This window comes from Eurosta solidaginis, chromosome 1, assembly GCF_040869045.1.
Source record: "Eurosta solidaginis isolate ZX-2024a chromosome 1, ASM4086904v1, whole genome shotgun sequence".
In the NCBI taxonomy this organism is placed as follows: domain Eukaryota; kingdom Metazoa; phylum Arthropoda; class Insecta; order Diptera; family Tephritidae; genus Eurosta; species Eurosta solidaginis.
Window position 1 is genome coordinate 61,270,648 of NC_090319.1, and position 15,987 is coordinate 61,286,634.

Here is a 15,987-nt window from a genome sequence, read left to right on the forward strand (position 1 = left end):
TGTCAACCTCACCTACGCGAGGGGAATCCTGTTACAAATATGAATGTGTCATACACATATTTAGCAGGCGAGGCTTTGGCTACTCCAAGTTCCTCATGGAACTAGAGGGTGGGGAGGGCGGGATGGGCTAGAAGGTTTACTGTGGCCATATTAATCGTTCCTGAGATCGTCGAGCTAGTACCTTAATGGTACTTTCTTACCGGAACGGACCCGATCTATATCCGGCGAAGGACCATCAACATCGAGAACACTCCCCAAAGCCTTCGAGGAATGTATTTATCGTTAATACAACAACAACAACAAATGGTTCCAAAGTGATGTAAGAAGCAGGGCTTGCAATATGCTGCGCTGATCTGGTAACAAACAGATCGTACAAGATCACTGCAGCTTTTTTCAGACGGAAGTTTTTAGTAGCCATAACCGAAACAGTAGAAACACTGGATGAAAATAACTTAAACTCCAGCTGCGTCAACTTTTATATTGAGAGCCAAGTAACAATAAAGTGTGTTAGAGTGTAAGCAATCCCTGGAAAGATTCGGGATAGGGAGAGCTTACATCTATGTTGGGTTTCAGGGCATATGGGAGCAGATGGAAACGAAAAAGCGAGCGAGGTAGCTAAATAGGGCGCATTCCTCGAAGCATGTACCGGACTCTTCCAATCAGATTGAGCGAGATCAAAAGAAGGCGAAAGTTGCACATGACCGACCAAGCAGGAATTGCGTGGAACCATGTGCGGGGCTGCAAAGTGTCGAAAATTACGTGCGGGCCATCCCACCTTATACTAATAAAGTTGCTCTTATCTTTAATATGAGGGCACTGTAGGCCCATCATTTGTGCTCTGACTTGACACTGCCTTCTGGCTCCATGCTTTTAAATTAGGTCTTATCAGAAATAGCAGATACAGGAAGTGTGAGTTGGATGAGGAAACGATCGAGCATGCCTGTGCTGTTGCTTGCGCTCGTCAAGGAAAGGGAGACAAATAATAAGTGGGGGAGAAATTATACAGGAAATGGGAGAGAAAGTGGAAGAACGGGGCAACAGAGGGAGGAAGACTGAGCTATGAAACTTTTTTAAATTATTTCAAAATTACGCAGGTAAATCAAAGTGCTACAGGGAAACTAATAAATAATCAATATAGAACCCTCGGCAAATGTTTAATGGACATAGGGCTACCTATAACCAAAGGTTCTCTAGCAAGAATAGAGGACTGTGTATGCTTTTAGCAAATGTTTTATAAAAAGTTGTGAAAAAGTTGATTAAATAGAGTTTTCTTGGCATAATTTTAGCAGTCCAGATCAAAATGGGCCAGGAAACGCAATGTAAACAAAAAGAGCCATACCCATTTACTTCAAATGGACAAAAGTGGCAACCGTGCGTACGAGTTTGTATGCTTAAAAAAATACGAATGTATATATGTTCGTACTATGGGCGGCGCACTTATACATATGCAATCAATTAAGCTTCATTAAGATCAATTTAAAAAGTCCGGCATAACTTACTTATATGCTTAAAATGTGGAAAAATAGTGATAGGCGATTCTTTTATAAAACCGCATATATGACAGTATGGAAATTTCACAGGGCAATAGGAAAAGCTTTTGTGTTGGAACTCGGTTTGAAAAATGAAACAATATTTGACAGTTGATCTTCGTGGTGATGTTCTCACTGCCTAGGTATAAGTTCGAATCGTTTTCATATCATTCATAAAAGCATTTTTGAAGTTTCCAGGTCGATACCCAAGGATGACTCCGCACGGCTCTCAAGGCATAATGTCTACGATGGGAAGGTGTAAGCACTGGTAGGAGAGGTTAAAGTCAAAGTGCAGACCTATGGGGCAGCCTGAATAGGGTTGCCGGGGCAACAACCAGTCCACTACATCACTGTTCGTTTTTGTCGCAGCTAGACCTATAGCTCCGGCTTGAACCCAGCAGCAAATGGCATGTCAGGTGACAGATGATGTCACGTTCTCTGATGCGAAATACCACCTTGAATGGGATAGCAGTTGCAAAGAAGATGATCCACAATTTTGGGCTTATCTTGCAGTATTTTGCACTTTTACTTTGATTCGGTGAAATGGCTGTTCCAATCATACAGAATTGGAGTCGACCAAACTAAAACAGAACTGGTTATTTTCACTAGAACATAAGTGATCTCTCAGTTCCCATTGCTGGTGAATCATGAATTAATCTGAGGCATTAAATTGTAATTTACACGAAGGCTGTTTTGTCGCTGCGACGTCTTCAAAGCGCGGGTCAATGTCATTAATAGTGCGGTAGATGAAATGCTATTCAGCGCCCTTACGCTTATGCGGAGGATGTTATAATATTATGCATATAAAGATGGAGTATGATGTCTGAAACTTGGAGTTATCCAATCTCAGTTTTACCATTTTCCGAGTTAGGCGGTTTTTCTTTTGATCAGTGGGAGGTTTTGGAAAAACATTGTCTATATACGTACGTAAGAATGTGACAGTTGTTGGTATGTAAACAAGTCCAAAATTTTTTTCTCATCTTTAGAGCATAGGCGTCTGAATAAATCTTAAGACGACTGGTGAGCTATATGTATGCCTATTCGACGATCTTGGAAATGTCTTAACATACAAATTTTTAAAAGATAATTTGGGAGCACCATAACTAACATCCGAGATTCTTACAACCGTTATATTAAGCAGCATTCCTGTCTCTCCATAATTTTACCAACAAAGACGCTAATAAATGCGTATAACATAGCTTAGAGGGCAAGAAGAATCAGCGGAAAAACAAAGCCGCCAAGGTGAGTCTTCATAGAAGACAGGTAAAAGAGATTTTGAAGCTGGCATACGTCGCAGAAAACGAAGCGGGTTCTTCGCCCGTCTCAGGGAAAAAATGCTATGCGGACATCGAGTGCTTCAGCGAAACAGCGAGGTTGAGGAAAGTTTTCTTTCGAGGAGACATACATAATACTGAGACTAATAAAGAAAAAGAACGGGGTATGCTCGCGTAACAGTAAGGAGTCCCTGGAAACCCTTCTCGACACACATTTCCCGGTATAAACTTCGATCACGAAGCGTGTAATGCCATTATTGGGGTCTAATACCGTAATTGAGTGAGCGTTAAAATAAGTGTTTACTAACTATGTACATTAGACTGGGTCGATTTATTAACCGATATCGCGCCATCGATTTTTCGATAGGATTTGGACTCAGGAAAAAAAGTTTCACTGAGCATACCCAAAAAAATAATTCTCGAGTTTGCGAAATTTCATTTTTTTACTTTCGACTTTCATTTTTAAGGTTTTTTTCATGACCTGCTAAAAAAATTTTCATTTGATTGTAAAATTTTCATGTATACCCTGTATTTTTATTTTTTTTTTTTCAAAAAACTGTTATCGCCAACGTTTTTAGCGGACATTTTTGGGTCGAACAGGGTATACATACGAACAAATCCTATCGAAAAATCGATGGCGCGATGTCGGTTAATTTTCGGCCATACAAATCGACCCACCCTAATGTACATGCATAAAAAGATATTGTGACCGATCGTTATTGTTGTTCCTGACCATATTAGTTATTGTATTCAACACAGATTTTATAGTTAGTTGGTTGTTATTGTGATTACAAGTTGGGAAACGATAGTTTGAAGTAGTAAGCTAGCTACCCACTCTCATAAATAATAAAATAATACAAGTACCCAAATTTATATGTAAATACAAAAGTAATAATAACAAGAATAGATCAAACCGCAACAAAAGAAACAATCACAACTAAATTTCGAAATGATTTCGCTCACCCTTGTCCTCGTAAGCGTTGCAAATACCTCAACACAATACATCTTTAACAAAATAATTACAAAAAGGAATAGAAAAACGGATATGAAAGTACTTTGCTAAAATAAAATAAAATAATATTCAAAACCAAGCCACATTTTGTGCATAATTGTAGTTATGCATGTACATTTGTATACGGGGCACTCCATATCAACTCATCTCAGCGCCGATTCGCTGAAATTTGAACATTTTGCTGTACCCCTCGAGTAGGGCGGTCGTGGAATGGCTTAAAATAATATTCGATGGGTGCATAAGGCTTAATCATGTACCGCACTCTTGGAGAACTGTTCGTGTAGCTTTCCTACCAAAGGCGGGGAAGATCGGTCACGTGTATCCCAAAGACTATAGACCCCTTAGCTTAACATCATTTCTGCTCAAAACCATTGAGAGTCTGTTAGATGTGTACATAAAGTCCAACGTGGATGAAAAGCTGCTCTCCACAGCACAGCATGCGTACACCAAACGAAAGTCGGTAGACACCGCATTGCATAGGGTGGTAATAAGCATAGAGAAAGCCCTGGAATATAAGGAATATGCTCTAGGAGTCTTCTTAGACATTGCCGGGGCTTTCAATAATGTTTCTAAATGGGCGATTATGGATGGTCTTAATTACATTAAAGTACATCCAGCCTTAACGAGATGGATCGGCTTGCAGGAAGATTACATCACAATGGGGATTGTACGAGGCCACGAAATCAGTGGACAGGGGAATGCCGCAGGGAGAGGTGCTATCACCTCTGCTGTAGACGCTGGTCATCAATCAACTGCTCAGGCGATTCGATGAGGGATCCGTAAAGTTTACGGCTTGCGCAGATGACGTTGCAATTGTCATAAGTGGAAAGTGGCTTCCTACGATTAGCTCTTTGATGAATCGGGCGCTTCGGGATATTCTTACCTAAGCATCAAATGTCGGGTTGAAAGTTGACGCGGATAAACGGATATGGTCTTGTTTACAAAGAGGTACAAGGTCCTAAATTGGATCAGGCCTTAGTTAGGAGGGGTGACCCTACAGGAGAAAGATTGCACAAAATATCTAGGAATCATCCTAGACAGTAAGCTGTCATGGAAGCTCAACGTGGAGGAGAGGGTGAAGAAGGCTTCCACGGCGCTTTATGCATGTAAAATAATGCTGGAGAATACGTGGAACTTATCGGTGGACGGTTGGCGCAAGGGTGCGCAAATGGCGGACGAGGCGATACATGTGTACACCGATGGTTCCAAAGTAGTGGAAGGAGTAGGGTCTGCCGTATACTGCGCTGATCCGGAAATAAGCAGATCCTACAGGCTGCCGGATTACTGTAGCGTTTTCCAAGCGGAAATATTAGCCGCAACCAAAGCAGTAGAAACCCTGGAAGAGAATAGCTTAAGCTGCAACCGTGTTAACTTTTATATTGACAGTCAAGCAGCAATTAAGGCAATAATTCGCATAGCACAGCATCTAAATGCGTGTTAGAGTGTAAGCAGTCTCTGGAGAGAATCGGGACAGGGAGAAGCATACATCTATATTGGGTCCCAGGGCATATGGGAATAGATGGGAATGAAAAAGCGGACGAACTAGCTAAAAAGGGCGCATCCCTGGAAGCTTGCTCCGTAGATGTCCCAATTAGATTGGGCGAGATTAAGCGAAGGCGAGAGGTGCACATGATCGACCAAGCGGGAAAGGCGTGGGTTCAAGCGCGGGGCTGTAAAGTGTCGAAGATTATGTGTAGGTCTTACAACCTTAAACTAACACAGTTGGTCCTCTCATTAAAAAGAGATGACTGTAGGCTCATGACGGGTATTCTGACTGGACACTGCCTTCTGGCATCACATGCCTTTAAACTAGGCTTGGTCAGTGATAGCAGATGCAGGAAGTGCGGGTTCGAGGAGGAAACGATCGAGCACGTTCTGTGCTCGTGCCCTGCACTTGCCAGGCTAAGACTCCAGCTATTTAGAGTGATACAGCTGCCAGATCTAGAAGCAGCAAGTGGCTTAAGTCCTAGGAAGCTTCTAGTATTTGCCAAGAGGACGGAGATATTTTATAACATAGGTCCTGGTTTTTGATAGGGTTTTTCAGTTTGGTCGTTAAAACAAACTTCTGGTAACACTACGGACTCAATCAGTCTATGTGAGGTCCTCATGGACCGGCCAGTTCAACCTACCTACCTACCGCTCTCACATTTTTAATTTTTAATTTTAATTTTGTTTGCATAACAGAAAATTATAAGCAACATGTATGCTTTTTAATTTTTCCTTTATATTAGGTCGGTTGAATGTTTGTCCGCTTTTCATACAAATCTTGCAATCGATTTTTAAGTAACTTCTCATTGAGCTTGAAACGTGAAACTTTACACAGAGGTTAGAACACCGTGACAATGCAACAAAAGGAAAAAAGTCCGTTAGGTGGCGCACCGATCGAAATAATTAAATAAGAATTTGAAAATTTTCAAACCAGCTTTTAAGTAACTTTTCATTGAGCTTGAGACTTGAAATTTCAAACTTAATTCAGAGGTCGATGATAGCCAATCACACAATACAAAAAGATTCGCTACGAGGCACACGGACTGAGATATTTAGAAAAATCAAACGGAACGGAGGGAATTTTGGGATTGATTTTTATGTAAGTTCTCGCTACAACTGTAAAACTTCACAGATAAGATAAGACGAGAAAATTTAAGAAAAGGAGAAAGAAATTCCGTTAGGTGGCGCAGGGATCGAAATATTTGGATAAGAATTTGGAAATTTGGTGTTTTGCGATCGATTTTAAAGTAACTCCTCAATGAGCTACAAACATGAAACCTCAGAGACAGGTTAAGACTAGAGATGCCACGAATAGTGAATTGGCCGAATACCGAATACCGCATATTCGGTAACGCTGTCGGCCGAAGCGCCGAATATTAGGCCGCCGAATATTCGGCACGAAATACATGCTTGTCGGGCGAGTTAGTTATGATGAATCTTAGTTGTGATGAATCTAGTAGTACCGATGACGATTCTTCTCCAGTTCATAAGAAAAGAAACTTGAATGAAAATGATAGGACTACTGAATCACACGACAGTTTCTGGAACTGCCTTGAGGAAGTCGCTACAGATAATATGCGAAATGCTAATTATGAGGAGGACGTGGAGAAGAATGCTGTCGCAAGCGAGTTGGATTTTTATTTGAAAACGGTTCGCCTAGATCGGAAGGCCGATCCTTACAAGTGGTGGTTAGTAAACGAAAAACAATACCCAAACCTTACGAAATTTGCTAAAGTTTATCTTTCTTCTCCTGGAAGTAGCGTGTGTAGTGAGAGGTTATTTTCTGAGGCTGGTAACATTTACGATGAAAAGCGTAATCCTTTGCTACCCAAAAATGCTGAAAAGCTTGTTTTTATCCATCACTAGTAGACCCGGCAGACCTTGTTCTGCCCTAAATTAGGCCTATCTGCATGCATTTTAATACGCTTTTTCCGTCTAACTCTGCTTTACCCCTCTACACTTTTTCCTAATCTCTTTACTCACTCCTCCCTCCGTCTTTTTCGTTTCATCTCCATCTTCGTCTCATTCTATCTATTTCTCAGTCTCCTTCTCTCTTTTCTCTTCTCTCAAGTTTTTCTCCTTCTTCTTCATCTTTTATTGCCAGTACCAGAGGGTGGTATGTATTTTTTTCCAGTCCCATTCCGAGTCTCAGTCCCAGTCCCACTCCGAGTCTCAGTCTCAGTCCCAGTCCTAGTCCTAATCCCAGACCCAGTCCGTTTCTATTATACTTCCCGGCAAAAAGCATCGTAAATACTAAAATATGCAAATTTATATACGAAATTTCAGGCAAATCGAATAGGACGTGTGCAAATAAGTATGTGGGTATTATTAATTCATGTCTTTATTTCGCCTTCGCATGCATATTTATCAGTTTTGCCAGGTTGATGCGACTAAATCGAATATCACAATGAACTTCAGAGCTCTCAGCAACAGCCTTCATTTGATATCCATAATACACACACATTCTAGCGGTATCCGGGTCCATGTTTTGGCCTATATTTCGAAACCCTAGTCACTCAGCGGTGTAAAACTTACTCTGTATTATAGCACACATCAACAGCATCAATTTGATACCCATAATGTAAAAACACATTCTAGGTGTATCCGGGTCCACGTTTTGGGCTATATCGCGAGACCCTATCCTCCCAGTTGTATGAAAATTTTCCTGTACTATAGCACTCATCAACAGCTTTCATTTGATATCCATATTGTATAAACACATTCTAGGGGTACCCGGGTCCACGTTTTGGGCTATATCTCGAGACCCTAGCCTCCCAGTTGTATGAAAATTATCCTGTACTATAGCACTCATCAACGGCTTTCATTTGATATCCATATTGTATAAACACATTCTAGGGGTACCCGTGTCCACGTTTTAATCTCAAGACCCTAGACACGTAGCAAAAAAAAAGGTAGACGTTGGCCGATTCTCAGACCTACACAATATGCTCACAAAATTTCATGAGAATCGGTTCAGCCGTTTCGGAGGAGTTCAGCCTCTAAAACCGTGACAGAAGAAATTTATATATTAGATAACTTACCACTGATGAATTTTAAATACTAAAGTGTTGTAATTGGGAAATAAATACATAATTTTTATACTCAGTTGAGCAGAGCTCAAAGAGTATATTAAGTTTGATTGGATAACGGTTGGTTGTACATATATAAAGGAATCGAGATAGATATAGACTTCCATATATCAAAATAATCAGGATCGAAAAAAAATTTGATTGAGCCATGTCCGTCCGTCCGTCCGTCCGTCCGCCCGTTAACACGATAACTTGAGTAAATTTTGAGGTATCTTGATGAAATTTGGTATGTAGGTTCCTGAGCACTTATCTCAGACCGCTATTTAAAATGAACGATATCGGACTATAACCACGCCCACTTTTTCGATATCGAAAATTTCGAAAAACAGAAAAAGTGCGATAATTCATTACAAAAGACCGATAAAGCGACGAAACTTGGTAGATGAGTTGAACTTATGACGCAAAATAGAAAATTAGTAAAATCTTGGACAATGGGCGTGGCACCGCCCACTTTTAAAAGAAGGTAATTTAAAACTTTTGCAAGCTGTAATTTGGCAGTCGTTGAAGATATCATGATGAAATTTGGCAGCAACGTTACTCTTATTACTATATGTACGCTTAATAAAAATTAGCAAAATCGGGGAAGGACCACGCCCACTTTTAAAAAAAAAATTTTTTTAAAGTAAAATTTAACAAAAAATTTAATATCTTTACAGTATATAAGTAAATTATGTCAAGATTCAACTCCAGTAATGATATGGTGCAACAAAATACAAAAATAAAAGAAAATTTAAAAATGGGCGTGGCTCCGCCCTTTTTCATTTAATTTGTCTAGGATACTTTTAACGCCATAGGTCGAACAAAAATTAACCAATCCTTTTGAAATTTGGTAGTGGGATAGATTTTATGGCGTTAACTGTTTTCTGTGAAAATGGGCGAAATCGGTTGATGTCACGCCCAGTTTTTATACACAGTCGTCCGTCTGTCCTTCCGCATGGCCGTTAACACGATAACTTGAGCAAAAATCGATATATCTTTACTAAACTCAGTTCACGTACTTATCTGAGCTCACTTTATCTTGGCATGAAAAATGAACGAAATCCGACTATGACCACGCCCACTTTTTCGATATCGAAAATTACGAAAAATGAAAAAAATGCCATAATTCTATACCAAATACGAAAAAAGGGATGAAATATGGTAAGGTAATTGGATTGCTTTATTGACGCGAAATATAACTTTAGAAAAAACTTTATAAAATGGTTGTGACACCTACCATATTAAGTAGAAGAAAATGAAAAAGTTCTGCAGGGCGAAGTAAAAAAACCCTTGAAATCTTGGCAGGTATTACATATATAAATAAATTAGCGGTATCCAACAGATGATGTTCTGGGTCACCCTGGTCCACATTTTGGTCGATATCTGGAAAACGCCTTCACATATAAAACTACCACCACTCCCTTTTAAAACTCTCATTAATACCTTTAATTTGATACCCATATCGTACAAACTCATTCTAGATTCACCCCTGGTCCACCTTTATGGCGATATTTCGAAAAGGCGAAAACCTATAGAACGAAGGCCCACTCCCTTTTAAAAATACTCATTAACACCTTTCATTTGATACCCATATCGTACAAACAAAGTCTAGAGTCACCCCTGGTCCAGAAAGGCCCACTCCCTTTTAAAATACTCATTAACTCCTTTCGTTTGATACCCATATTGTACAAACGAATTCTAGAGTCACCCCTGGCCCACCTTTATGGCGATATCTCGAAACGGCGTCCACCTATGGAACTAAGGATTACTCCCTTTTAAAATACTCATTAACACCTTTCATTTGATACCCATATCGTACAAACGCATTCTAGAGTCACACCTGGTCCATCTTTATGGCGATATCTCGAAAAGGCGAACACCTATAAAACGAAGGCCCACTCCCTTTTAAAAGTACTCATTAACACCTTTCGTTTGATACCCATATCGTACAAACAAAGTCTAGAGTCACCCCTGGTCCACCTTTATTGCGATACCTCGAAAATGCGTCCACCTATAGAACTAAGGCCCACTCCCTCTTAAAATACTCATTAACTCCTTTCGTTTGATACCCATATTGCACAAACGAATTCTAGAGTCACCCCTGGTCCACCTTTATGGCGATATCTCGAAAAGGCGAACACCTATAAAACGAAGGCCCACTCCCTTTTAAAATGCTCATTAACACCTTTCATTTGATACCCATATCATACAAACAAATTCTAAAGTCACCCCTGGTCCACCTTTATGGCGATAACTCGAAAAGGCGAACACCTATAAAACGAAGGCCCACTCCCTTTTAAAAGTACTCATTAACACCTTTCGTTTGATACCCATATCGTACAAACAAAGTCTAGAGTCACCCCTGGTCCACCTTTATTGCGATACCTCGAAAATGCGTCCACCTATAGAACTAAGGCCCACTCCCTCTTAAAATACTCATTAACTCCTTTCGTTTGATACCCATATTGCACAAACGAATTCTAGAGTCACCCCTGGTCACCTTTATGGCGATATCTCGAAAAGTGGTCCACCTGTAGAACTAAGCCCCACGCCCTTTTAAAATAATCATTAACACCTTTCATTTGATACCCATATCGTACAAACGCATTCTAGAGTCACACCTGGTCCATCTTTATGGCGATATCTCGAAAAGGCGTCCACCTATAGAACTAAGGCCCACTCCCTCTTAAAATACTCATTAACTCCTTTCGTTTGATACCCATATTGCACAAACGAATTCTAGAGTCACCCCTGGTCTACCTTTATGGCGATATCTCGAAAAGGGGTCCACCTATAGAACGCAGCCCCACGCCCTTTTAAAATAATCATTAACACCTTTCATTTGATACCCATATCATACAAACAGATTCTAAGGTCACCCCTGGTCCACCTTTATGGCGATATCTCGAAAAGGCGAACACCTATAAAACGAAGGCCCACTCCCTTTTAAAATGCTCATTAACACCTTTCATTTGATACCCATATCGTACAAACGCATTCTAGAGTCAACCCTGATCCACCTTTATGGCTATATCCCTAAATGGCGTTCACCTATAGAAATATGGCCCACTCCCTCATAAAATACTCTTTAATGCCTTTCATTTGATACACATGTCATACAAACACATTCCAGGGTTTCCCTCGGTTCATTTTCCTACATGGTTATTTTCCCTTATGTTGTCACCATAGCTCTCAACTGAGTATGTAATGTTCGGTTACACCCGAACTTAACCTTCCTTACTTGTTAATAATATAACGTGTCTTTTTTACATGGTTATACCGAATAGCAAAAAAAGTGGCCGAATAGGCCGAATACCGAATAGTTGCCGAATATTCGTGACAACTCTAGTTAAGACACCGTGACAAAGGAACAAAAGGAGAAGAAAATTCCGTTAGGTGGCGAACGGATCGGAAAAATTAGATAATAATTTGGAAATTTGAAATCGGGTTTTAACTAACTTTTCGACGAGCTAGAGGCTAAAAATTTAGAGCTTAATTCAGAGGTCGATGACAGCCGATCACACAATACAAAAAGTTTCGCTAGGGGGCGCACGTACTGAGATATTTAGAAAAATCAAACGGAACGGAGGGAATTTTGGGATTGACTTTTATGTATGTTCTCATTGGGCTATAAGCGTAAAACTTACACTCATAGAAAAATGCCGTTCTAAAATCCAGCACCACCGGACTCAATTCAAGCTTTTCATGTTCTTACTTTTTTGTTCTTGAAAAACGAACGACCTGTTCTCAAAACGACAACCTTGTTCTTGAACTGACAACCATTTTCTTGAAAAGAGGACGACTGGTCTTACGATATGAACAAATGTTCTATTAATGAGAATAATGTTCTTAAATTAAGAACAATGTTCTTAAATTAAGTTCAAGAAAAAAGAAACGGTATAATTCGTGTGCACTACAATGTTAAATACAATATTTTGAACAACTTATTAAGCAGTTGTAGTGGCACAGCGGCGAGTTGCGATCGTGTGGCGCGAGTTCGATCACCGTCAAACTCTGAAGTTTTTTAAAAAAAAAATTTTATATTCTATTTTTTTAACTCTTTCGTTCAGTTCCATTCACATATGCACAGGTAATTCTTAATCTTGTTATGCAATGTTTTACATATATATTCTGATTGCATCATCAAATAAGAAGAATTTGTCAATAAGAGAAATATATGAAAAAATGTATATTATGCGTTTTTCTTATCTTTTGGAATTTAATAATAATTTTTTTGTTATTAATATTTTTTATTAATGACAAAAAAATATTTATTAATAAAAAAAAAATAAATAAATGGTACCTTCCCACTCCCACCCATGATCAAGCACAAACCGTTCTTGAATTGAGACCGAAAACTGTTAAATCGACCCCAAATCGTTCTCGGAGCGTGAGAACGGAAAATCTTAAATCAAGCCCAATTAGTGCTTGAAATGAACACAGAAGGTTCACACATCAATACCAAAGTGGTCACAAAATACGAACGGTGTGCTTGGAAAAACTGTTTTTAAAACAAGCACATCGGTCACGAGTTGAGAAAAAACGTACTTAGCAGACTTTTGTCAACGAATGTTCTTAATTTTGAACTTGTTTCGTTCGTTTTAGAACGATAACGATTTTTTCTCTGAGTGTAACATATAGGTTAAGACACCGAGAAAATGATAGAAAGGAGAAAATAAAAATAAAATATTTAATGATTTGGGAAATCTTTTTTTTAAACAACGTGACATCAGGACGGACAAGGCGACAGCTGTTTCGATTATACCTTGTAAATCCCTTCAGGCTTTGATTAAATTAAAAAAATAAAAATTGCTTCAAATAAATGTTTTCATATATTTAAAGCAATAAGGGTAATCCCCGCTTAAAACTCATACAAATAGACAACATTGGTTAATTCGTTGTAGTTCTATAAATAAAATAAAAAGCAACAACACCAAGTTTATGTGAAATCGCCTTACCAACGCATAACTTTACCACATGAAGCCATATGAAGTATGGACTGTGAATAAAGAAAAATATGCAAAGAAGGCAATTTGGATAAGGTTTACAACAACTAAGGCATGACGTGGGACGTGTCGTAGGAGTGCGGGTTCAAATCCCACTCCCGGGAGAAAAGGCTTTGAAGAGATTTACAAGGTATAATCGAAACAGCTGTCGCTTTGTCCGTCTGATGTCACGTTGTTTAAAAAAATATTTCTCAAATCATTAAATAAATTATAAAATTTAAAATTGCTTCAAATGTTTTCATACATTTAAAGCAATAGGGGTAAACCGCGCTTAAAACTCATAAAAATAAAATATAAAAATTTTAAGCACTTCCTTTATATAAATGGACAAAAATCAGCGAAATGTGTCTCCTTATATAAAGACATATTCTTGCTAAACTTAGATTTTTTAATTTTGACATAGAAATTGCAAAAATATTTATGAGAAGTAAAAATATAAAGGTGGACCGCAATCGATTGACTAATAATATCTCCTTTCCTACCAACTTTCCAATCCAAGTAATGTGCGCTCCACTTTTATATTTTTACTTCTCATAAATATTTTAGCAATTTCTATGTCAAAATTTAAAAATCAAAATTTAGAAGAATATGTCTTTATATAAGGCGACATTTTTCGCTGATTTTTGTCCATTTATATAAAGGAAGTGCTTAAAATTTGTTTATTTTATTTTTCAATTAAATGTGTTTTTCTTAAAAATTATTTAGCAGTGGAAAGTAGTTTTTTTTCCGCTCATAAGTAATCACAACTTTCAGTTTCAGTTCCGCACTATTGGCAACGTTGTGGAAGGGTAACAGGATAGGAGGATTCGTTCCCCAGCGATCTGAGTGTCTAAGACTATTGTTACGGTAAAGCGCGCCTGCCATAGAAGGTGACAGTAATTGGACATTTGGGTTGATGGCTTAAAGTTGTCAACTGTAGAATACCCAAAACAATCAGCGATTGCAATAAAAGTCAGTTACTGGCAGCACTTGGGGAGAGGATAAATAAATACTGCTGGACACGTATTGGTCGGCCAATATTGTGCTACACTTCCCCAAAATGTTCTCTCGATCCTCTGAAAACAATTGCAGGCCTGATAAAACTTCGCACTCACATTTCCTACGGAATATTTCATGATGTCCGAGCACCATCACATAACGAGGAGGAAGTGCTCTGGAAATGAGATGTTGAACAAATACTGCCTACTGATTTGTTCCCAAGCGGAGCATACCTGCTGTCAATTATTTGATGCAGCGTTTCAGTAACCGCAAAAAAAAACGTACACTTCCCAAGGAGATGCGCGCGGGACCATGGCTTTTTTTCGATCTAGATACTGTGGATGGTTAAACACGTATTTATCCAGTGTAAAGATCAGGCTATTGAATACAATAGACAGAATAGCCAAGTTACATAACCTGTCTTGTCTCATAGAGTTTTTTAAGAAGGTTTTTTATCAATTTTAGTTTTGAAAATAACCGTTCAGCACTAGCTGTAGGAATTGTAAGAATTAACAGTAATGCAGTGCATACTTCAGGAAAGTTGCAAGACACAAAATGATTTTTTATTATTAATAAATCAGCAAGGTCTTCAATACACGACGACTTTTTTATTTCGGTGTCATTTAAAAGGCTGGGAAGCTGCAAAACACTGAAATCATTAATTGGAATGAAACGCGAATTCAGTTGGTTTATAATCATGTCAAACAAATAAATATATTGTAAATGTAAGGCGCGATAACCTCCGAAGAGATTTTAGGCCGAGCTTCTCTTCCTATTTGCGTCGTGCTCCCTTTAATTTTCCTTACAAATTGGCTGGAAGGGACCTACTGGTTTTATGCCGACTCCAAGGCAATGAGTTTTCACTGAGAGCTTTTCATGGCAGAAATACACTCGGAGTGCTTGCCAAATACTGCCAAGGGGCGACCCAGTTTAGAAATATTTACTTCTAATTGAAAAAACTTGTTTCTAAAATTTTGATATTGTTTTGATCGGGGCGTGAACCCAGGATCTACAGTCTGGCAGGCAGAGCAGGCTACCATCACACCACGGTGGCCGCCAATCATGTCCAATACTCGATAAAATATGTTCGGGTCTTGGAGAGACTCATCTTCGCAAAGCTCCTCAAAATGGTATTTTACCATCCTCTGGCGAGTTTTAGAGAATTCAGGAGTGATGGACTATTTTTCTGCTATACTAATTCGCTTCCATTTTTAATTTCCAATTCTTTTAAATAAATTTTCAATGGCTTTAGACTGAAGTGCTTTAGATTCTGCATCGATAGTAAGTAGGATCTTGCAATGGAGAACCAATAATATGAAAAAATTGTAGTTTTCGAGTGAACAACTTTATTCCTTTCATCTGATTTGCAACTAAAAGAATGCTTTCGTAAGCGCATTTTGGACTTCAACAAACGGAGCTTTTTTTAAAGCAAAAACGACATCATAACGTCCTGCGCATCCAGCCCTGCCACCCAGGGCCGGATTAGCCCCCAACGGGGCCCTAGGCAGCCATCAATTTGAAGGGCCCTTTTTTTCATAAAAATTTTATTGTCACAATGTAATAATATCAATAAAATTACTATCTAAATTTTAAACATGTCGTTTTCTACATTTCTTTTCGGCTAATTCATCA